Here is a 26,772-nt window from a genome sequence, read left to right as displayed (position 1 = left end):
TTCAGCATTTCAAAATCTCAAGCCGGGCTCACTGAATCTCCCTCTGCTGTGTATGGATTTCAGGTGTACAGCACTTGGGTGCCTCTCCAGCACCATGTCTGCTGCATGCCACCATGCTTCCCACCATGACAATCATGGGCTAGACCTGTGACACTGTAAGCCAGCCCCAATTACATGCTTTCCTTTATAAGAGCTGCCATTATCATGGTGTCTCTTCACAGCAGTTTACAGGGACAAGGACCCATGCAGAAGGTGAGTTATAAAATGCCAGTGGTACATGGGGATTAGAAGCCAGGTGTAAAGAAATATCGAAGAGTGATTAAAAGGAGACTGCATAGATTTGAGGAGAAACACAAAGGGAAGCAGTAAATATAAGTATGTATGCAGAGCTTAATGTATAATAATGGAGATGCATTATTATTCATAGAATAAAGGAGGAAATGAAGGAAAATGATTTTTCAAATGCCATTCAGAGTGTGTGCTGGCCTGGTTTTGCCCGTGGGACTGCTGGTGGGCATGCACGGCAGACCGAAGCTCTCGTAGCCAATCCATCAGCCAAATCAATGCAGTGTTCAGCTGAATTTCTGAAGCTCAAACAGTTTCTCTTGAAGGTTTGTGATTGATGTTGTCTAAATTTTTGACACACAAGAAAAATGCTAAGCACAATATTATTATACACCTCTTGGAATAGTGATCAGGAAAAGCACAGCATTCTGAAGGAAGTTTCACACGGCCTTTCAGAGTGTCAACCCTGATATACTCTCATTCTGAATGAATGCCTTCTGTTTCAACCTCACAGCAATGGCTTCAGGTCACTAAATCACAGAGATGCTGAAAGTAAACACACATTTGCTCCGTAGTTAAATTTGTACAAGCACAGTATTATACTTTGTAAGAAAAATAAAGAAATATGTTTATGATACATAGTATGTGTCAAAATCAAGTGCTTCGCTCACCTTTTCTACTCAGAAAAGTCTTATTTAAAAAGTAAGGCTTTTATATTTATCTTAACTGTGTGACAAAAAATCTAATTTTGGGAGAATCAATGCAATTAACTATAATATGCATATATGGATAATCTAACCAGGAACAAACCAGTAAAATATAGCCATTTTATTAGCTTTGTTTGATGTAATATTGCTTTGTTTAAAATTAGTGAGATTTTCACTTGTTAAACAGATATCTAAAACAAATTTGATATTTATTTGGCATTTATTTTTTCCAGTACCAATTTACACCCATATACCTTTGGAAGACGAATCAGAATAAACTTCTTAACCTTCACTTACCTTTAAGAGAAAAACTGTGTTTACAACAAGAAATCAGCACATTTGGCACAGTAGTTGGCATGCCCACATTGGCCAAGGTAATTGAAAGTCCTTCCAGTTTTCTGTTTTGTCACAGTGGGTTTCCAGAGCCATGGAATCAATAGCACAAATAAGCTAAATTTCCAGGTATACTTTTTATAGTCAATCCACCAGGGGGAATACTCTTTATTAACTCTTACCTGATATTTCTGATGTGTCCAATGTTCCATTGACCCAGCACTCCACTTCTAAATGCAAACCAACTATAAATCACTTCTAGTTATTTTGTTGTTCTATTCCTCTGTGAATAGTTTATAAACAATCCCCACGAAATATTTTGCAACTATAGATTGAGGAAAGGTGTCCAATACAACAGAATTAAGAATGTCTTGCTGCTGCTCCATCTATCCAATAAAGCAAGTCATCTATCACTTGATGGGAGCCAGGACAATCTCTGAAATAGAATACGGCTGTAAGGAAGGGCATGAGTCCCCCCACATTTCCTTTTGAATCTGCTAGAAGCTTCATGTAGCTATAATATTGGCTACAAGCAGTTCTGGCATTTGACTTGTTGAATTCAAAGTTATTATTTACAGAGTCTCTATTTCTAAGTCTATGAAACAGGTTTTTATCCTCTCTAGTTTTGTCTAAAAGTAGAAACATTGGATTAATGAGATAACTCAAGTGGATCATAGTATCACAGTGAAATGAGAGTGGAATTAGCTTTCAAATATAAGGTCTTTTCAAAAAATCACCTATTATGAGAAAATTTGAATGCTCTTAGACACAAGTGAGAACTTTAAATTTTGAAAACATTTTGGTGAAAGGAAACATTGACTTTCTATTTAAATGATAGATGTTCTAGTTGAGGGTATTTTTAGTTGGGTATATTACATTATATATTCATGAGTTTTTCTGCATTTATGGACAATTCAAAAAGGTTGTTGGTAAAACATTGATTATATATTTTGTTAATTTATGTTAATAAATTCCCACTCAAAGTAAAAAAATCATTGTGGTAAACTTCAATCAGACAAATGGTTCTCTGTAATGAGTACCATGCAAAGTGCCAACCCTGTATGCTTCCAGTGAATTCATTGAGAGTTTGGACCCCAATGTTTCCATAGTAAATACCACCCACATTTCCAAGGCACTTGGTAAATGAAAACCTAGCCATTTTTCCTATTAAGCGTTAGCTTCAAGATGAATACAATTTTCACTAAACTCTACTGTACTGCTTAACTCTATGCCGGATGGGTCATGGACCAGACCATTTGAAAGATCAGGAGGGTCAATAAATTATTTTGGCTATGTAAAACAATGGTTGCTCCTGTAGTCTGCATTAAGGCCTTTCATTATGGAGATTCTTAGACAAGTGAAAAGAATAAGAAAGTGAAAGAAAAAAGAAAAACAGGAGAAAACAGTTGCCTGATAACTACACACTTTCTATATTCAAATATTGTACTGATTTGATACCATATAATGATTAAAATTGGAGACATCAGGATTTTCAGTAACTCACCAAAGCTTCTACAACATATTCTTAGGATAAAGAGATATGTGAATCAGAATGTGGTGGGATTTGTTGTTCATTATGTCTTTCCCTAAGATAATATTTTACCCAAGACAGTTATTTGGTTGCAATGGCTGGAATGTGTGCTGTTATAGTGAATAGAAATTTGCCATAATAATCATATGGCATGTATAGTTATAATGTTTAGTTATAACTTTTAGCTATATTACAATTTGAAATATAAACATATTAGAAAATTAAAAGGAAACAGACTGTAAAGTAATTTGTCTTGGTATCTATGTGATTTTCAAGTTAGGTAAAAAGAAATGAATATATTTTAAAACGAACATTTACATGTATTAGAACATTTTGAAATTTAGCCTGTTTGTGATTTTATGATTAAATATTGTCTGAATATTGTTTTCAAATTTAAAATCCAGCTGTCTAATATTAACACAATCTCAGCGTAACCACTTGTGCTCAATGTAAGGAAAAGCAAATTATATGTGCTAAAATAATTATGTTATAAAAATATGTAGTTTGGTGACAAGATTTATCATGAATGTTTCATACTTCCCTAAGTGATCTGTAGTATATATTGTAAATACCAAGCCAAGCAGTCAGGTTTAGTGGCTTATGCTGGCAATACCAGTGCTTGGGGAATGGAAAGAGAAGGCTCCAGCGTTGAAAGTCATTGCTCGTTATTTAGTGAGTTCAAGGTCAGCCTGAACTACATGAAATCCCATGTCACCACTTCCCCCAAAATTATATGATATGTATAATATATGCAGCACATACATATGATAAAGAAAAAGCATAATGAAATTATTTATTCATTCAATAAATTAATTGTACATATATGAATAAACAAATAATTTTTGAGGTAAGTATATGTTTCTTTTATGTGTATCTGTATTTTGGCTTGGAAGAAATCATTATAGTTTAAAAATAACTTCCAGTAGCTTGTTAAAATACTATTGAAAATATAAATATATTTTAGTATTCATTGAAAGACTTGGAATGTTTTAAAAAGAAATCTATTATGCAATGCCAAAAATGTTAGCATACCTATACTTGCTGAATTTGGATAAAGACATTTGAGAAATACATTTCACATGTACAGTGAGGAATTCATTCTTTCATAATGGATGGAGTCATTTAATTCATATTGTAGTAGCACCTATTTCTACTTTACAGTAAATATTTCAAGTTCTAAAGATGCATACAATTTTGTTTGGTTATATAATCACTCTGAAATGTATGGTTATTTTGAGGAAAAAGCATGAGCTCATTTTCAGTGACATTATTGTTTGCTATTAGAGCAATGGGAGTCGAATGACCTTTTCCCAGGGGTCACCTAAGACCATCAGAAGATACAGATATTTACATCATGATTCACAACGGTAGTAAAATTACAGTTATGAAGTAGCAACAAAAATAGTTTTGCTGTTGGGGTCACCGCAACATGAGGAAGGTTGAGAACCACTTTATTAGAGACTATTTCATTTTTCAGGAAAAAAGAAATGATTCCTATATAGAGAAAATACATGAAAGTTCCTTTCATATTGCCTGGACTATCTTTGTTGGATATCAAGTAATTGATGGCTAACTTATATGAGGTGTCAAGAGAGTAGACAAGTTGCACCTGTAATTCTACTAGCACAATTTATATAATATTTCTTGAATTTACAATATAGAGCAAGACACTTCATAGCATACTTTGAGTTTTTGCCTGAGAAGCTGATGATGTAGTGTAAGTTATTTTTCACATTTTCTTATTGTTATTTCCTTTATTTTTCTCTCTGGTCATAATTAGATTGTGTGTTCGCACCTTGCTTCCAGGCTAGCATTTTCTTAGGCTTTAAAATCATGATTAGGCCTTGTCTTCACGTTAGTGTTAATACACTCTGAGGCTTTTAAACCTTAAATGTCTTAGTTATCTGACATGAATACTTTAGAATTTATGTGATTTCTATAAAGGTATATGTACAGAAAATATGAAAAATAAAACTACTTAATGTGATATCATATTTTTGTGTTATATAGATAAACACATATGTATACATATATACATATAAGTATATAATTTTAGTTTATAAGTATTGAGGAGAATAAGCAGACGGCTGTGAGAGGCTGCATATTTTTCAGTTTTAGATTGGTTGACAAAGTAGTGATAATACTTGCCTAAAAATCAAAACAGAATAAAGGGAAAACTGTGGGATACATCAGGAAAGAGTATTGTAGTAATGGAACACACAGATAAATTTGAATTGAGGGTGAAGCATTCTCAAGACGTTCAATGGAAAAGACCGGTGCTGCTTGATCAATATGAACAAAGATAAACAATAAAACATGGTATTCCTGAAAACATGAAAAATAAGTAAGTAGGATCAACATCGCTGAGCAACTTTCACTGGGCCTTGTTTACTTTTATTCTCAGTTAATCCTGGGTTTGGGGATCTTTGTCTTTCCAGCCCACTAACATTGTAAACATTTTTGAAGTAACCATTTCTTTAATGGAATTACAATGAATTTCAATCTGACTCATGACCAAGAAATTATAAAAATAAGTGAAAATTCAATAAAACTGATATAAATTTAATATGGAGAAGATATTAATACATGTGTCTATAAAATAACAACACTGCTTGTGTTACTTAGGGTGCAGTATTCACTTCTCCCAACATTTACTCTCCTTAATAGTAGACTCATAAGATTTTTAAGTTCAAAACTAATATATATATGTGTGTGTGTGTGTGTGTGTGTTGGTATTTATACAAAAATAGTGTTTTAAGTTTGCCATGAAATAAAGTAAGTATTTAGCTCATTTATAAAGGAAAATATTGGACTCATTATTACTAGATTATAAATCCCCAAAAATTACTGTTAGGAGAAAATTAATAGGTACAAAGAAAACATTAAATGGTTCACAACAGGGTGTTGATTTTCAAACCGCACTCAAATAATGAACGACTTTTGTAAAGGAGAGAAAAAACATAAATATAATCTAATACTGACAAGGGAAGAAATCAATGGCAAAATATAGAGGAAATGCCAAGCCAAAGTTATGTATCAAGCACCAAGTAAGAAGTTAAGCAAATGCAGAAATTACTGTACATCATGAATTAGACGTTTTTCCAAAGAATTAATGGGAAACTCAGTTGAGCCAAACTACAAGCAGACCAGGGCACAAACCTTCAACTTCCGGACAGACCAAGACTAGAATGGCATATAAATAACAAAAGGAACCAGATCAGGGCACCAGAGGGCTTAGCTGCTCAACTGCCTGTGCAATGGGCTGACTTGGCTCACTGTTAGCAGAATTCCCTTAGACAGCCTTCTTTCCTTTTCTTTCTTTTTCATTCTTTTTTTTTCTATTTGTTTTTATTGAAAATAGATTGTTTTCATACAATATGTACTGATTTCATTCCTTTCCCCAGCTCCTTCCAGATCATCCCTACCCATATGTGTCTCTTTAGGAACTAAGACTCTGTTACATACATTCAGACACATAGGATGCCCATAACCCCCAAACAGGAATTCATAGTAAATATGCAATGACCTGCCAGGAATAAATAAAGAGCTGACAAAACATTGTGAGACAACATACTTTCAAACGTGGCACTCAGCTCATTTTGTCTTGGCCGCATACTGCTGGGCGTGCGCCCTCCCCGTGAAGCAGTTTGTATTCCCAGTGAGACTCTGTTGTAAAGAACTAACTTCTAATTGTCAAGTGATAAACGTTCGGAAATAGCTTCTTGCTTAGGCGTATGGGCCTTGCTTGGCGAGATCCATTCCAATGTTAGCCCCTTGTCCTTCACCTAACTTCTGTGATTATATAGATTGTAACCAACTTAATGACTTAGCAGGTAACATCTACATATAAGTGAATACATACCATATTTTTATTATCTGGGTCTGGTTTGCCTCATTTGGGATGATTTATTGTTTTGTTTTGTGTTCCTTTCCTAGATGCATCCATTTACCTCCAAGTTTCATGATTTCATTTCTAACAGCTTGGTAATATTCCAATGTCGTATTAATCTTTTTTTATTAATTTATTCATACTACATCTCAATTGTTAGTCCCATCCCTTGTAGCCTTCCATTCCTCCTTCGCTCCCATTCTCCCCTTACTCCCCTCCCCTATGTCTGTGACTGAGGGGGACTTCCTCCCCCTATATATGCTCTTAGGGTATCGAGTCTCTTCTTGGTAACCTGCTATCCTTCCTCTGAGTGCCTCCAGGCCTCCCCATCCAGGGGACATGGTCAGAAATGCGGCACTAGTGTTCGTGTGAAAGTCAGATCTCACTCTCCACTCAACGGTGGAGAATGACCTGTCCATCAGCTAGGTCTGGATAGGGTTTCGAAGTTTATTGCCTATATTTCCCTTGGCTGGTACCATAGTTTGAGCAGGACCCCAGGACCCAGACCCGCCTGTCATAATGTTCTCCTTGTAGGTTTCTAGGACCATATGGATCCTTCTACTTTGCCATTTTCCCATGCTTCTCTCACCTAAAGTCCCAATAGGACCTCTTCCCCTCTGTCCCAGTTTCCTGATAAGTGAAGACATTCATGGGGCATGCCCTTTGGACTAGTGTCCAGATATAAGTCAGTATATACCATTTGAGTCTTTCTGCTTCTGGGTTAAATCACTCATTATGATCATTTCTAGTTCAATCCATTTGTCCACACATTTCAGGAATTCCTTGTTTTTAATAGCTGAGTAGTATTCCATAGTGTAAATGTACCACAGTTTCTTTACTCATTCTTCTACTGAGGGACACTTAGGCTGTTTCCATGTTCTGGCTATTATGAATAAGGCAGCTATGAACATGGTTGAGCATATGTCCTTGTTGTGCGGTAGAGCATTTTCTGGGTATATTCCAAGGAGTGGAATAGCTGGGTCTTGAGGAAGCCCTATTCCCATTTTTATATAGAATTCAAGAAATTAAACACCGCCAAAGCAAATAACCCAATTGAGAAATGGGGCTCAGAACTAAACAGAATTTACAACAGAGGAATATCAAATGGCTGAGAAACACTTAAAGAAATGCTCGTCTTCATTAGTCATCAGAGAAATGCAAATCAAAACGACACTGAGATTCCATCTTACACCCATCAGAATAGCTAAGATCAAAAACTCAAATGATACCACATGCTGGCGAGGATGTGGAGAGAGAGGAACACTCCTTCATTGCTGGTGGGAATGCAAACTAATACAACCACTTTGGAAATGTCTTATTAATCTTTTTCTTTCTCCTCAACTATTCCCAGATCTTCTTCCTCCCAACCCAACTTTATGTTTTCTTCCTTTCAAACACAGAGAAAATGAATGAAGCAGAAAACCAAAATCAAAGCTATCAAACAATAAAAATGTCCAATGATATTAAATATATCAAAACCAAAACTTTACAAATAACAATGAAAACTAAACCCTGGAGTCCATTTACCATCTACTCCTGTGTTGAAACCTGCCCTGGAGTGTGGTTGATACACCTAGTGACACTACATTAGAAAAAAAAATTGTCTTTCCCAGCAAATGTAAATAGTACCAAATGTAAATAGATTCTCCATTGGGGATAGGCTCACATGTCCATTTTTTTATTCTTCATGTGGAGATGTTGTCTGCCTTGAACCTATGTAGGTACTGCCACAGTCTCTGTGATTTCATCGGCTCTTCATCCCCATTGGGCATGGAAGGTGGTGCTTCCTTGGAGTCATCCTCCAACTTTGGCTCTTTCAGTATTTCTCCCTTCAAGAGTGCATGGATCCCTGACACCTGGAGATGGATATTGGTGTTGATAAAAGACATACCACTCAGAGACCAGGGGTCTGCATTCTTTCACACTCTGAACACTGTTCATTTGGTTCAGTTGTGCGAATCTGTGTTAATTTCTGCCTACTTCAAAAAGAAATTTTGTGATGAATGTTGAATAAAGCATGGTTTGTGAACATAGCAGTATGTTATTAGGAGTCATTTTATTGCTATGTTCTTTTGGCAGAATAATAAAAGTAGGTTTTCAACTATATACTTCAAGTCTAAAGTGGCTGAGAATCTGAGACTTGAAGTACATTATTGTATACTACAATAATTTTGCATCCTACTGAATAGCCTTTTGTAAGTGAATGTTAAATTTAGTGTTTGGGTTGTGTCTTAAATAAATATACTTGAATGTATTTTAAATCTTTAACTTAAAAGCCCTTCTTTTGTTCTTATTTAGAGTGATCTCCATTTGGAAATACAGACAAGATTCAGGTTTCCAGAAGGCTTCTTCTTTGACAACACTGCTATATTGTACTTTTTATCCTTCTCTGAAAACATCATTTTCAAATAAGCAATCATTTTGAATTACAGGGAGATAGTCTAGGTTTTTTTTCATCCTGCTTATGAGTCAGGTAGCACATATCATTATAACAATTTCCATTAAGTGCTTTGTTAATGAATAAAGCATTAAATGACATATTGTGCATAATGGTTTGTGGTTTTCTTATAAAGATAACTAGAGACACAATAAATTCTATCATATTTAAATAATTATCCTTTATAAATTTATCAGTTGTTAGTTATGGTGGTGCACACCTGCAATCTAGGCCCTCAGTTATAGAGGAAGGAACACTCAGATTTGAAGGTCAGACTTGGCAGGTTAGAAATTTCAAATGCATGACATTATATATCACTTGGAAAAATGAAAGAAGGAAGAAAGGGAGAGAGGGAGGGAAAGAGGGAAGGAGAGAAGGAGGGGAAAAAAGGAAACAGAGAGAAACAGGTTGTTAGTTATTTCATATGAATATATGAAAATAAATAGTCCTTTATTTTTTGTCATCCAAGAATAAAACTTTAAAACAATCCAAACTTAAAACAAAACATTAATTTTCATAATTTTCTACAAATTAAGAAAAATGTATAGAAATGTATAAAAGTTATACAAATTTTGAATTTTATAGAAATATAGACATTTTTCTGCTGTCAGGAGGATCCTATGAAATCAGCTCAGGCACACATACTTCATGAGGCCATCTGACCTTCAAAGTGAAGACTAAAAATCCCGTATTCTTGGAAATGAAACTCTCTTATACCCCCAATATACTCTCCACAGATAGACATATGTTTCTTCTGTTATTTCTATGACCACATAATTGCACAATTTTTCAACAAGCAATTTTTACTCCCCTGGAGAAAACAGATCACTGGTGCTGATAGAGTTGGCTAGCAGAATTTCAGAGATAATTGTAGTTAAGTTGGCTTTCCTAGTTCCTAAGGTACCTCTAATGTCTTAAAAGTCTAAAACCTCTGTCTTCCCACAGGCTGATTCTGGGGCATTTTAAAACATCTGTACCCAATGCTACACAGCCTGTGAACCGGCTTCTAACTTCAATAGAAAATCTCAAGCTTTATCAGAAGCTATGCACACCTTGACGCTCTACTTATTCTGTGGAAAGTCTATCACCTCATTATTGGGTATGCGCCTTTGTTCACTCCATGTCACGACCCTCCAGTGTATAAAATCATTTCCCTTGACAATCCCTGTACACATTTGCATAACACTGGGCCAAGGAGCAAATTAGAGGAACCACTCAATTCTAAGTTCTAAAGCATCTTTTCTTACTGGTGATTACAGAATTAATTCAAATGACTTCATATTTCCATGTTTAATCAAAACTAATGAATTCATCACCAGTGCACTGATTTATGTGATTAGAATGAAAACAGGTCACTTTTTATCATTTTTCACCTCTTTTAATCTTGCTTTCTCCTTTGAAAGGATATATTTAATGCATCTTGAAGAGATATTCTCTTTTTCTCTATTTTGTGAATCAATTTGACTCCCTGTGAATAGACATTGCTTGACTTTTAAATGTGCTTAAAATGGATATAATACAAGGGGCATCCACTGTGCATCTATTTTCTTCAAAAGAATGTCCCAGAGAAGATTTACATGTAGTCCCTTCAGCACTGGGGACATACCAGTTTCATATCTGACAATGATTTTAAATTATCTCTTTTGTGTGTGTGTTCATTTTCTTGTCTTCTTCCCATCAATTCTTTTTTTAAAACAGTTTTCATTTTTACATATACATTTATATTTTTACACACATATACACTAAGCTACCTATATAAAGAAGAAACATGAATTATATAAATGTTACATTCATTACACTCTTGGTGTTTTGGTTAATTTTATTTGACAGCCTTGAAGAAAACATCTTTCCTATCTTGATGATTCAAAAATTTTGAATGTAAATCAATCTCTATCACATCTTGCTGTTATCAACAGAAAATATCTATCTAGACCTAAAAACTTCTTAAACCCTAAACAACTAAGCTTCATTGTAAAACTAAGCTATCTGGTCTTCAACTCTATCAGAGACTTGAGAAGGAATAAACTTGATTAGCTGAGTATCCTGGGAGTGTGGATTAGTAGCTTTCCAAATGAGAAGATGACAGTGACAGTTTCCTACCTGAATAGTCATTCAAAATTCCTTATTATGTTGGAGCATATTCTTCAACATTCTGGCCCAATATACCTGACAGATATAATTTGTTAAAAGAAAAGACTATCATAAATGTATATGGTATAAACTTATGAATAATGAAATGGTAGTACTTAGCTTTTTATAAAGGAAATGTATTTGCTAAATGAATGAGATGACTGTATTATGCAACAGGATTGTTAAACCATTTATACTGTATACTCTACATTTGTTTGCCTGGAAACTATTGTGTTCCTATACCAGCAATTTGTTGTTCTAAGAATTTGATGAGAAAGAGTAAAAAGCTGAAAATCTTATTTTTGATGATGGTTTGCTACAAAAATGGAGAAGAAGAAACTGAGAAACCAATATACATGCTTTCATCCTTTTATTATTTTCTATTGTTGCTATATAACACATGTCAATAATCTTGATAGCTTCAGATAGGATGAATGTAGTTTTCATATCTTTTGTCATTTCGATGGGTCTTAAATGGGTATCTGTGGGATAAAAATCAAGATGTTAACAAAGCTGAGTATTATAGCAGACAATGAAAATACAGGTCCATTGCTCTGGGATGAGTATTTCTCTTGATTGTCTCAATCCAAGCTTCCACTTTACTCTTTCTCTCTTTTAGTTTTCTAGTTTAAGGCTATTAAAATGAGATTACATTCAACTTGATAAGTCAGCATAGTTGCCCTCTCTCGACCTCCTTATTTAATTATAGGTGCAAAGTCTTTTTATAATGAAAGTAAAAATGCTTATAAGTTCAAGAATCAGGACATAAACACCTTCAGACTATTATTATTTTGTACATCAGGCTCTAGTAAAAAAAAAATGTAATTTACCTAACTTGCATCAGAAATACTGTTTTAAATACCAGACAATTTAAATATCCTGTGTTTTTTATCCTTGGTTTCTGAACACATTTATTTTATTCTTTATAGAGATAAAACAATGTATTATTCTTGATTTAAGATGTTTTAGAACTCTAGAGGAGTATATCATAACTTTAAATGATGTTATTTTCTGAGAAATGCCTTGTTTGTACATTTAAAGGTCTATTTTAATTGCTACTTTATGCTTTAGAAGTTTGATTGTGTGCATGCAATTGGAATAACATAAAAATCACCTGATTTGGTGATTGATCCTGTGAGATATATTATGATACTCAGTAATTTGTACTGTATGAGGAGGTCTTGTTAAAAAGAAAGTAAAACTTTACCTAGATAAATTGATGACCCTTATAAGGTAGAACTAATGTAATGAATTTGACACTTGTGTTTTACTCTCATATTCTCCCCTGTTTGCTTATGTTGCTCGGAGGTAGAACATTCAGTAAGTGCATCATGCTTACTACAACGTCATAGAATATTAAAAAACACAACAAACAAACTAACTAATAAATAACACAGGCAACAGTTTTCTTACTGTATCTGTGTAAGATTTTCTGGACTAGGTTAACTAAAGTGGGAGGGCTCACTCTAATTGTGGGAAATGTCCTTCAGTGAGCCAGGGTTCCCGGCTAAAGTAAAAAAGAGAGAAGAGGCTGTGGCCGGCCCGTCTCTGCTTTTCCTGACTACAGATGTAATCTGACCAAACATGTCTTACTACAGCTTTCATTATTTCTACGCTACGACAGTTGGTCACTCACACTGTGAACAAAAGCAAATCTCTCATTTCTTATACTATTTTTGTGAGGCAATTGTCCCAGAAATGTGAAAAAAAAAATAGGGAAAACAAATGTCATGACAGTGGCATTGCTTTTTTTTAAAACTTTTCCTTTTAATTAGTTAATTAATTAATTTACTTTACTTCCAGATCAAAGCTTGCCCTCCCCCCTCTTTTCGCAGGTCCTTCTTCTCACTTTCCCTCTAGCTCTTCCCTCCTCCCTTTCTCCTCAGAGAAGAGGAGACCTCCTATGAATTTCAGCCCTCCTTGCCATATCAAGTGGTAGTAGGACTACTCTATTGGCCCAACTTGAGTCCCATGCCATGAGAGAAAGAGCACCCCGACACTAATAATAATATTCTGCTGTACTTTCAGACTGATAACTAGCATAACCATCATCTGAATAGATTTACCCAGCAGCTGATAAAAACAGATTCAGAGACCCACAGGCAAGCATTAGGCAGATATTGGGACATCTTGTGGAAGAGAACAAGAAAGAATTGAAAGAGCCAGGGAGGTCAAGGATAATACAAGAAAACATACAGAAATCAACTAACCAGTGCCCATAGGTGCTCGCAGACACTCAACCACCAACCAGAAAGCATGCATGGCATGAATATAGGGTCCCTATACCTATATAGCAGATATAAATCTCAGTTCTCATATGGGCCTGTTTGGGACTCTCTCTCAAGAGGAGTAAGGGTTCTCTGACTCTGTTGCCTGCCTATGGGTCCCTTTTCCCTGTCTGGAAAGTTGTGTCTAGCCTCAATAGAAAAATGGTATTGCTTTGATAAACCTGACCATGCTTCCTGACAGTGGTGGAACACATGGAAGTCAGAAGCAGGCAAATCTCCCAGTTCAAGGACAGGTTGGTCTACAGAGTAAGTTCCAGGACAGTCAGAACTATCCAGAGAAATCCTGTGTCAAAACCAACAAAACCAAAAACTGTTTGTAGGAATTATGTAAGAATTTGAAGCTGTAGACTGAAGTGTTTTTTTTAAAGATTTATTTATTTATTATTTATATAGTATTCTGCCTACATGTTTGCCTGCACTCTACAAGATGGCACAAGATCTCATTACAGATGGTTGTAAGCCACCATGTGGTTGCTGGGAATTGAACTTAGGACCATTTGGAAAAACAGACAGTGCTCTTAACCTCTGAGCCATTTCTCCAGCCCCTAGACTGAAGTCTTACAATGCTTTAAGCAGTAATTATTTCCCCATTCTTCTCAGAGTTTGAAAGGCCAGTATATAAAAGAGGTACAAACAGTGCCTGTAGAACTAACCCATAATTTTTCAGAGGATGGCAAGGCCTCTCCTGGGAACCAGATAACTGCTTATATCCATTTCATTCCCGCAAATAATTCTGCTAATGTCTTGAGAATTCAATGCAATTGAATTCCAAAGTAATTGATTAATTCCTTTGGGATGGGAAATTTCAAAACAGGTTAAGATTCAAGATTTCCCACTGTCACTTCGCACTAACTTAATCCAAGTTTAAAGCTAGAAAGTTGAAGCGAGGTGAGGTAGGCAGAAAGGTATGTAATGTGTGGTGAATCAAGGAGAGTATTCGAGCTTAAAATTACATGCAAGATATATTGAAAATTGTTATAATTGTTTAGGGGGTTAGCAATGTTGAAGAGAAACCTTGTGTCTGGATTGGGACAATAGTAACATGCTTGGAGAGGAAGGCTTACACATTGACAGGTCTGTCTTGAACGCAGAGAGCCACCAGACTGTTCTTTGATGCTCATCATCTTCTTTGAGGTTGGCTTGGTGTTTCCAGGAGTTAATTTGTGTTATTGTCAAAGATTCTTTAAAACAATATCAAATCTTTAAGTCACCTATTATGTAGGTCTCTGAGATTTTTGAAAATCTTTTCTAACTATTTTACCTTGTGATAAAAATAGACTAATAATTGACATGACCATAATTTAATCAACTACCAATTAACCTTTATTGCTTAATTATCCTAAGCAACCTGCAATAGCACTTTAAAAGTACTGGAATAAACCTTGTATTATTGTTGAGTTGTAAGGGTACAATACCACATATTAGAATATATATATATATATAAAATGTGTGGAGAATAATTTTAATTTTGAATAATATAACAATGTATCAAAATTAACCTTATTTTACATCAATTTACAGAATTATATACCAATGGAAATGGCTTCAAATGTGGCAAACCAGCCACTGGGCACACTGTCCTCATTTCTGCCCACAGTCAGTATTCTGCCTGAAAATGGGCAGGCATGGATTCAGACAGATTTAGCTGACTGCTAAAATCTGCCAAGACAGGGTAACCAAGTTCTCAATAGTTCCTGCTTTACAAATATGTCTCTCAGGTACACTGAGCCAGAAGACAGAATATGAAGCTCAAATGTTATAGAGACTTTTGGATCCCTGTCCAGGCAGCAAACTCTCTCTGTTTTTTCATTTTGGAAGCTGCTAACCTGCACTTCCTGTTTAGTCAAGTAATTAATTTTATTCCTTCTCAAGTCTCTGATGGGGTTGAAACCAGATAATTTAGTTTTACAATTAAGTTTAGTTATTTAGAAGTTAAGATGTTTTTAGGTCTAGATAGATATTTTAAGTTGATTAAATGAGATATGATAGATACTGATTTACATTTGGAATTTTAGACTCACCAAGATAGGAAAGATGATTTCTTCAATGTTGCCAAATACAAATAGCCAAAACACTATGAATTTAACATTTATATAACTCCTGATTGTTTCATGGTTCTTCTTGCTGTACCTATTTTATTGTATATTTATATATATGTGTGTGTATTAATATAAATGTATATGTAAAACTAAATTTAAGAAAAAACAAAACAAAACAAAGAAGAGCCTAAATTGAGACATCCCACTCAAAGTATTCCCTCCTCAAAAACAGCTGAGCATAGAAGCTGATTCAACTCTTGCCCAAATGGACAAGTCTGCAGTGCAATTGTGGGGCATTCCCCCTACAGTCTCCCTCAGTTGGCATAAGCTGTATAGGCCTGAAAGACTTAAAACTGAGGTGCTCACAGGGAGCCACTGACACACCATGTGAAGCATGTTCATAATTCCTGTGAGGAGATATAGGAGGCCATTTTGTGAAACTCTAAGAGTAAAGAGGAAATATTAATGGAGAACCAGAATGGGGGGATGCCATGAGCATGCGGTGTCTGCTGAGTAAAGTTGATTCTACAAAGCAGAATGGACTCAAGAGGAAGGCAGTGTGTGTAGCAGGCAACATAGCTGGGGAGCAGCAGCTATATTCGCATTCCAGATTAGCAATGACACTATCAAGAGTGCTGACGCCACACATGGAATTGCAAGATTTGGTGTTTTCCTTAACTTGGTTTTGGTTTTGCTCTGGTCTGATAGTTTCTTGATATTTATTCCTTTCATTGTGAATGGGGATATTTATTTTGGACTATTGTATAATAAAATTATGCAATGTACTTTTGATGTTCAGGATTATATGAGTCTCTAGACACTCTGCATTCATTCTTTGAAAAGGGTTGTAACTGTTTAAGACTATGGGAATACTTCAAATTAGATTGAATACATTTTGCATTTTATGATGAACATGGCCTTTGGGAGGAAGCCAAAGAAGTTTCTTTTAAAAATTGATATGTTCAATAACTGGATGTTAGCTGTTTTTTTTTTTTTTTTTTTTTTTTCAGAGAACTTCCTTCATCTGCAAATGACCCAGATTCACTCTCATCACCCATATGGTATTTCTCAACTAATTTTTAATTTGTATATTGTGATATTCTCATAGTGAATGCTCCCTTAGGTGTTAACGTGTAGTACCCATCCCATTTGCACTATAAGTACATTCACTTTTCTTTATTTCATAACTTCCAATTCTTTTGGGAAGATTGACTCATTTCTTCACTTGTCTGTCTCACCATATTATGTTCACCAATGTCAATAAAAGTAAAATTCAGCTCTTTTACACTCCATTTGTATGTCACTATTTTGCATGAAGGAATTCCTTTTGCATGAATGTGTGCTCAATTCCCTTTCTAAGTGGGGCCGTGATACTTTTTTTGTTTTTCTTATCTCAAAATATTTAATAAATCATCTCTGACCAAGTTTGGACTTTTTCTCTTTCATGAAGAAATCAGAAGGAACATCATACACAGAAAAGATTACAGACATATTAGGACACACACAATCTTCATTCTTATAGTAGAAATGTTAGTTTTCAGTTTGTTGCAGTTCTGGTGGTGTCTGATCTTGGCTGTGTTGCTTTCATTTTCTAATGTATTGTCCCTGTGCTTACCCAAATTTATGATTAGTTTAATCTCACAGAAGGTAGTACAAGAAAGTGATTTTATAGTTTATATATCTCCTATTAATAGCAATTCAGACTCTACCAATGGCTTCCAGCATACCATATGTTTTAGTTGTTTATTTTCAAGCCAAAGTGTATTCAACATTATTATGGAAACTTTTCATAAACAATTTCAAGATGGTCAGATAGTTATTCAAAGTATGCAAAACTTTCAATGTCTCTTCGTGTGTAGAATACTCACACCAAGAAGCCACAGTAAAATACAATAAACTCTTCTTTTCAATTTCCAAACAGGAAAAAAAAAATGTAAAATTAAAAATAAAAAGAAAGCTCAGAACAGGGAAACTTTAAAGGTTGACATTCACCACTAAGCACGTTTAATAACTTCTCAAATGCAGACCCTACATTTGGGAAATGAAGATGGTTGAATTATTGGTCAATATCTGATAACCTTCTGCTAATAGAATCACTGGATTTTGGTGTTTAGATTTTTTTTTTTTTTTTTTTTTTGACAAATACAATGATGTTACTGCAAATTCCCGATCACTGAACCAACTGAAAAAATCTAATGTTGGAAGGTCAGATCCTGTAATAACTAGAGGGTCATTAGCTTTAAAGAAATTGAGTCTAGGTTTAGGGAGAACAGGACAAAGTACTGGATTGAACTTCGCCGCCTTGTAAGGGAGTAGTACCCAGTTGTTGCTTTTATCTACACTATGGGATCCTCTCTCTTATGAGCCAAGAAGTCTCTCAAAACTATCAGGGCAAGGTGTTCCCCATGCACTAGTACTGCTGAGGTGGTACCCTGTTTGGGGACATGCTAATTCTCCCCTCCCCCAAAGAACAATAAAATGTCTGTGCCTCATCAATGTAGTTTTAAAATAGCAAAATAAAATTAATGTTTTCATATAACCTGTTAAAAATAGTTTCTTTGGGTGTACATTAACCAAAAGTCTACTGTTATCACAAATGTTCTTACTTTACTGGCACCCAGCAGCTCCAGCTGCCTGTGCCTGGCGCTCTTTGTTATCTCTATGGTCTGTTAGTTTCTGGGCGGTCTTCCCATCCTTGTCCGTCTTTCTCTTTTTTGCTTTTAGTGCTTTCTTCCCTCTCTTCTTTTCAGAGACCTTTCTCAGTGTAGGTGCTGGCTTTGGCAGAGCCACTTTCACAGACAGCCCTGTAGCTCTCTGTTAGCCATTTTTACTCTAGGGTTATGTCTTTCAACAACCTCTTTTGCGTTTTTCTTTGCTACACTAGTAAGGCAGGGGCCTTACGTACTAACTTTTCAGGAAGGATCTACACGGCCTTGGTTGGTACAGGAAGAATTACGCTTTGTTTCTTTTTCTTAATTATTTACCTATTCACTTTCCATCATAATAATAATCCCCTCCCTCTTCTCCTCCAGGTGCCTTTCCCCCTCCTTCTTTGTCCTATCCCCCCTCCTCTACCCCTTGGAAAAGGGGAACCCCTTCAGAAACCCACCTCAGCACATCAGGTCACATCCTTGTCCACAATGTCTTTGGCAAGGCAGCCCCACAAGGGGGAAGTGATCGAAAAGAAGCCAACAGAGTCCGTGTCAGAGATGGCGCCCTGACTCTAGCTGAGCCTCTTAGTAGCGTGGGTCATGGAGTCTGAATAGGCCACTCTCTAACCAGACAGGACTCCTAGTAGAGAAAAGGGAATACGAGCCCAAATCTCCACAAAAACTTTGACCTAAATTTTGCCCTGCCTAAAGATGTACAGGGATAAAGTTAGAACAGAGATTGAGGGCATGTCCAACCAGTGCCTGGCCCAACATGAGACCCACCTCATGGGAGAGTGTCCATAGCTGACACTCTCCTATGCTTACAGTTGGGAGCCTAGCATAGCTGTCACCTGAGAGGCTCCACCAAGAAGCAAATCAAAACAGATGCTGAGAGTCACATCCAATCCCTGGGTGGAGCTCTGGGAGCCTCCTGGAAGAATGAGGGAGAGTGGATAGAAGGAGCCAGAGGGGAAAGGAGCTCCACAAGACCGGCAGAACCAGCTAATCTGGGCGGAAGGGGCATGAAGAGATTGAAGCACCAATCAAGAAAGGGTTAGTCTTGCTGCTTTGTTTTCTGTTTCTGTTGTTAATAAAGCAGGACACCATGAAAAACAACAACAAAATAAAAAACAAAACAAAAACAATGAAGTTTGCTACAAGAATCATCACTTTTACACCCCTAATGGAACTGCCTGTGAATCCAAACACAATTTTTTCTGACACTTAACATTAAACTTATATGATTTTTGGATCTGAGTCCAAATTGACTCAGTACGTTTTCTATTTTAATGGTCAAGAAGAATAAGATTTTTTTCCATGTTGCTCATTAAATGAGATGGATCAGCACTTCTCACTGTAGAACATAGCTTCAAAGCTTAATGAAGGGTTACAAACACGGTGTACCCTTCTTAGCTATAGAATAGAGATGATTAAATATTGAGTTTTAATTAGAGTAAAATTTACTCTATATCCCATACCATTAAACTTTAAAATCTTCATTAATATAATTCCATTTTCATATAGATAAAGGTAAAGACTTATGCCACTATATTGGCTGCTACAAATGAGGCATTATTGAGAAACATTTTCTGCACATAATTTAATAGTGTAATAATAATGTACAGTGAAATGTGTCAGGATTGTAGAGTCAATGCAGGGCCAAGAGAGCAATGATTAAAATATATCACTATGAATGTGAATTCTTTACTGATAGAGAGGGAACAGAGCACATGTATGTAGGCATGTGATCATCTTCTTTACTGAAGGCTTTGGATGGAGTCTTCTGAGTTCATTCAATATTGTTGGATATATCTTAATTATGAAAGCATCAGACTTTTAAATTCAGCCAGTACTGTCGCTCTCATTTTTTTATACCATTATAGAATCATTCGTTTTTAATCACGGTCACCAATTTATAATATAATTTAAATACAATAACGATGTACTTTGGAGTATGTTTTCAGAGATTCTAAACCATAGTTTCTTGCCACAGCTGTCTGTGGTATTATGGGAGAGGCATATCCTGGTAAGAAACATGGCAAAAGAAAATTCTTATGACAAAGACATAGAAGCAAAATGAGAGAAAGAAAGAGGGAAGGGTCTCAATGTTCCTTTGAAGACATATTCTCCTTCCCTTCAAAGCAGGCCCCATCCATTATGGGTGCTACACTCTTACAACTCTTCAATAGGTTGTGAAAGAAGCCTTAAAAATGAATCTTCCTTGTATATCCAAAATTCAAACCATGACAACAGGTGCCACTGTTGTGTCAGTTCTTATCCACTGAGGTTTGGTTTTGCCTTTAAACTTTGCTATTTTGTAAAGAGGCACGAGCCAGTTTTCATTAGACCATGTGCCTGCGTGGTCTAATAAGACACTCTTACTTTACAAGCACTTAAATGAAAATGGGATTTCTGTAGGTAGCCAACAGCTGCCTATCCCATCATCCGTCCTCCAACTGGAGCAATAACTAATCAAGGAACTAAAGGAGCCAAATGATGAAAGTTACGTCCAAAATTGCAGATGTTCTTTTGTGTTTCCAACATGATGCCAATCTAATGAAGCGATATTAGTACATATAAATCCAGGTATTACTGTGCTTACCTAGGACAAATATTTTTTAATAGTGTTATCATATTTTTTCAAAAGTTTAGCTAACTAAGTGGCCAGGAATTCTAGAGCCATAATTTGTGCCATGGAACTATAGCATTCTCCCATGGGAGGACCTGATACTTCTTGCTGAATTTGCTCCTGTTTAGAAAACCAGCTCTGTGTGAGATGAGACAGCAGAGGGGGACATTTGTGGGAAGATGTCCTCATTCTCTGATGATCAGCAATCTTTCCCGAGCACTGAATGGAGTGCCATACTACAACCTACCTCCATATGTCTCTATGCATAGAAATTAACTAATTTTGTTAATCTTCAGACAGAACTTCCCTGCAAATCCCAGCTGGCCGGCAATTTCTCATCTTTTCTACTCTGCATGTGCTACTATGCTCTGGTAGAATTAACTCTTGCTTCTCATTGAAGCCTTTTTTGTTTTGTTTTGTTTGTTTATTTGTTTGTTTTGGTGGTTAACTATCTCTACTTTGCCACTGTGGTTTTTAGATTTTATTGTAACTATGAAGAAGCTCAGTTTGTACCACCCTCTTCCACTGTAACTCACTGAGAGACAATAGCTGCTCACTGAGTGAGGGCAGCTACCACCATTTTTTCAGTTATTTCTCTGTTCTTACCTATAAAAACAAAAACAAACAAAAAACAAAATTAAAAATAAAAATTCAGATTTTCTTGGCCTTTGTGTGGGCTGTGTAAAGGTTATATATCTTTTATTCATATATAGTACAATGATCATATCTTTCCAGAAAGAAGCAATAGGGAACTTATGATATCATATCAGTTCACACAATTTTAGCTCTTGCAAGGTGAAAACAAATGGAAGCCAGTGTGTAGTCCTGAAGCCAGACAGTGTAGTTCCTATGTGAGTCAGAGGTTCAAAGACACAGCACACAACGCAGGAGAAGATCTGTCTCCGTTGAGCATTCTTCCACACTTCTGAGACTTTCAGATATGACCTGTATTGGAACATGTTTAATAAAATTGGGAAGAGCCATTTTCTTGGTCAAGTCTCCATCTTAAATGATAAATGCTCTCAAAGAAACCTACACAGGCCTATCTAGAAAAAATTGACTACAACATACGGTGCACCCTTCACAACATGCTCATTTTAGTACTACACAATTGTATAATAAATCATACACATTTAAGTATTTGATTTGATCATTTTTGACATGTATTACACTTGAAAAACTGTCACCTGATCACACACTCCTATGAATCGCTTAATAGTTTCTTTATTCTTTTCAGATAACCACTCATCCATCCATCTCTGTCAGTTGTTCTTGTTGTTTCTGACAATCCAGCTAGCTAGCTGCATTTCTAAACTAGCTGTTTGCCGATTTTCTGAACAGTTCCCCTGTCCCCACCTCCCATCTTACTGTAAGCATTCTGGGAACGAAGTGATCCATCACAGCATCTGGCTTTTTGTGGCTTCCAGGAATTGAAGCAGATTGTCAAATTTGCCAGCCCCAATTTAAAAATTTAAGAGAAAATAGCAAGGCAGGTTTAAGCACATTCATTATGAGTAGGGAAAATAACATGTAAGAGAAGGATGGCAGTACATGTCCTAGGCTGAGACTGGATTTACAAAGATGGTTTCCCAGAATTTCAAATGAACTGAATCTTTCTTTAAAAGGAAAAAATAGGGGGCGGGAGGGGGGGATTTAAGGAATTTCCCATATCTTGATTGAAATGGAAATTACAAAACTTCAGCTTTTGTTAAAATTTGTTTTAATATATATCTAAATAGGATTAGTTTAATCATACCTAAAAGATGGAGTTATAAGGGGACTAAGTATTTAATGAGATTCAAAAGTCCCTCCAAGATGTCCCAAATAACATTGCTCAAAATCGGTGCATCATTTGGGACTCCAAGTAAGTCAGTCCAACATGAAAGTTTATATTCGATTACTCTTCCTTAAGTTGTAAACTTAGTTCAATGCAATAAAAGAATTACATTATTGTCTTAATGCTCAAAATTCATGTAGTATTCTCCGCATGTCTGACATCAGACATTATTTGTTGGCAATTTTCTTAGAACTAAGCAGAAGAAACTGATCCTTTATATGCACCAGCATTTTGCAGGGCTTTCTTTTTTTCCTTTCCTTATGATTCTCATTTCCCACTCCCCAAAGACATAAACAACAGCTTTTTATAAATAGTTCAAAGTTAAAACTCTGTTAAAAGTTTACAAAAATCAGAGTAGTATCAGGAAGATTATGATACCATCTTAAATTAAAACTGAGCGTAAAGTTGGTGGTAGTAATTAAAAACCTTCAGTCATTGAATGTATTTTGTGAAATTACAGAAATGATTGCTCTCTTCCTTGTTGACATTTATGTGATGCTTTAATCCAAGTTCATGAGGTTATGTTACTTGCTTGATCTTACACAGGTAGTCAGTAGATGAACAGTCAGAACCAAATCATGTTTTCCCTGTGCATAAGACCAGTACTCTACTTAGCTGGTATGTAATCATCGCTGTTGGGAATCACTGTGTTCAGAGCACTTGAGAACAGATGAAATGGCATTTCCAATAAAACAATAGAGCAATCAAATTTAAGGGCTCTTGATCATGTGAATTTCTGTTTTTACTTTACAGAAAATATACTTGTTGAACCAGTGCATATTTGTTAGAAAGAAAAATAATACTTTCAGGAAAGAAGTATTATTCAATGTAGTAGGAACTGTGGAAAGCCCCACTGTGGATATTTAGGGAGCCGTTTAGCATGCTTTCTTCAGCCACAAGCTCTTCTCTTTGCATATCACTGGAGAGCAAAGCAAGGGGTTCTTTCTTTCTTTAACTCTTGGGAAAGAGTACAAAGTCACCCACTTCCTGTTTCCTCCAAAGTAATAAATTTCTCTTGTGTCATTTGCTTATTTGTTTTGGTGGCTTATCTCCTGTCAAATGACAAATCTAACTATGGCAGGGCGGTCAAGTCATCTATGTTAAACATTATTCATTAACACATTCTAACATCCACTGAGAAGAAGCAATAAGAAGTTGCCGATCTGTAAAAAGTTTCAAGACTTCTCCATATGTTAAACACCAAGAAATGAAGTAATGAGAAGGATGGCAATTTATTCCAAGTGTATATGTCTACCCTATTAACAACTTGTCACTACATACAACCTTATTTTTTTTCATAGTCACAGCTATTGCAGTTATTTTGAGAACTTGCACATTGTACAGTTTTAAATATATTTTATTTGCAATTTAAATTATTTTTCTATACTAGTTTTAAGGGAAAAAAGGGGAAAGATAGACTGGCCTCTATTTGAGGTTGAGATGCATTACCCAGAAAGATTGTATTACAATCTAATTGCCTGGATCTTGGGATATAATAATGCCTTGAAGTAAATTTCTTTCAGATATAGTTGGTCAAGTTACATTCATATCTGAAGAGCTTGAGCCATTCAACTAGCAAGGTTGATGCCTCTGTAAGGACTGGTGAGAAAGACATAGCCACAGTGACTTTGACAAGATGCAGGCAGTGCTTGGAGTGTATGTCAACCCATCTTCAAAAGGAGTGTCCCAAGCAAGCTTCAGAGAAAACACTGGCCTGCATTATGGACTAATGTACTCACTAATTCAGGTAAAAAACGTCCGTTGTTTTAAGGTACCTGGTGGTGTTATTTCATTACATCGGCTCTATGAAGTATAAGTCATGCATATGTCTTCATCACTAAGATGTGTCTAAGATGTTCACGTTCATATTTTGGGGTATTGTTTTCTGTTCTATGGTACTTCTAGAACTTAGCATCATTTAGGCCTAGTAAGAATTATCTTTTTCAGCATTAGACACTTTCTAGAGATCTTAAACAAAGAGTCTTTGATATGATAACTAATCTATGCAGAATCCATATTATTTTTAAATTCCTATATGCCCAGTCAATAAATTTCTGCCCTAGCTATCCCACAAAATCAACCCTAATGCCAATGTGGAATAACTAAGCCTTAATGCATAAAACAGAAAAAAGGCCAATCCAAGATTTCTCCTCATTATTTTGCCTCTAGGTAAAATTATCACTTTCCTGTATGTTAGCATGTTTCCATCTCTTGATGGCTGAACGCAATTAAGTCCAATGCAGTTGTCTCAGTCATCTTTCAATACCTCATTCAACAAAGTATTGGGCATAAATTAAAATGTAGGATTGTTTTATTGATAACAATAATTCATTGGGATTAACACTAGTAGAACTGGGCCTTGAATCACATTAACAAAAAGGTTTTTTTAGTTTAGTTTTTTTTTTTTTTTTGTGACAACTCTATTGGTAATAAACACTGTCTTGTTTATCAAATCAGGTAAAATTTCTCCATATATTTACCATATAACATACAGTATGGCAGTCAACATATTAAGCCAACAACTAAATAAAAGAATGATTAAGAAGTAATATCTATAATGATTAATATTAAAATAATATGTCATGGAAGAAAAAAGAACTCTTTAAATTTAGAACATTTTGAGTTATTAGTTATAGTAATTGAACAATATAGTTAAAATAAGATTAAAAGAATGATTAAAGTTTAATGTATACTAAACATATAAAATAAATATAATGGACCAATAGAAAATAAAAGTAAAACATTGAAAGCTAAAAACAAACCAAAACCAAAACCAAGAACCAAACCATTAAAATAGGAAGCCCTATAGTATATCAAAAAAGTATCACCCAACTAAGATAGCATATAATCACAGACAAATAGTTTTTTCTTACAATATATTAATGTATATCACTCAAATATTTGCTTGTATTGCCTCACTTAATAGGTCTTAAGCAAAGGGATATTGTTGTCTTTATTTACATGGCATAGTTGAGTAATGCAATATTGAATATAATATGTGGATCCATGCAATTATACGTATTCATAAAGGAACTATTTGTTGCTTTAAAAAAAGCATCCCGGAGCTGGAGCAATAGCTCAAAGGCTAAAATGGTTTGTTGCTCTTCAAGAGGACGCAAGCTCAATTACCAGCACCAAAATCAGGTGAATGGACACACTATGTAACTCCATCTCAATGCCCTCTCTGGCCTAGACCTTTAGACATGTGCCATATACACACAGAAGCGTTTGCGTGCGCGCACACACACACACACACAGAGAAAGAGAGAGAGAGAGAGAGAGAGAGAGAGAGAGAGAGAGAGAGAGAGAGAGAGAGAGAGAGAGAGAGAGAAATAAAAAAGTTATAAAGAGCAAATAAAATTGATATCACTAGTAAAATAACGTTTAGGTACAATTTGTAAAATGTAGACATTTTATTTTTAAAGTTAGGTAAAATAACTACAAAATAATGAGATATTCCAGGAAAACATTCAGTTCATAGTGAAGAGCTGTATAAAGTAGTATCAGGGCCTGGCATGAGATGAGGGCCATTGGTTATTTATCTATAATCAAGAATTTTTGTTTTTAGTTATTTAGTTGTCTGTAAAAACATAAATTAAAAAACTCCTATTTATTAAGTTGCCTTTTCACAAACTTCTTAAATATATTATATAAAAAAAAGTTAGAATTATTTTCTTATAACTGTAGCCAATAGCCAGGCATGGTGCTGCATGCCTTTAATCCCAGCACTCGGGAGGCAGAGGCAGGAAGATTGTTGTGAGTTTGAGGCCAGCCTGGTCTACAAAGCTAGTCCAGGACAGCCAAGGCTACACAAAGAAACCCCATCTCCAAAACAAACAAACAAACCTTTAGCTCAGCTTTGGTATAAAAGTGAATTATCTAGAAAATACCACATGTTATTAGGTATATCTATCTACAGATAGATAGATAGCTAGATAGATAGATCAATCTAGGTATATAGAGACATAAAAAAAGCTTTGCCTAGTAAACTGCATTCCAGAGTTAGAAGAAAATAT

The sequence above is a fragment of the Acomys russatus genome, chromosome 22, assembly GCF_903995435.1.
Source record: "Acomys russatus chromosome 22, mAcoRus1.1, whole genome shotgun sequence".
Classification (NCBI taxonomy): domain Eukaryota; kingdom Metazoa; phylum Chordata; class Mammalia; order Rodentia; family Muridae; genus Acomys; species Acomys russatus.
Note: the sequence above shows the minus strand (reverse complement) of the source record.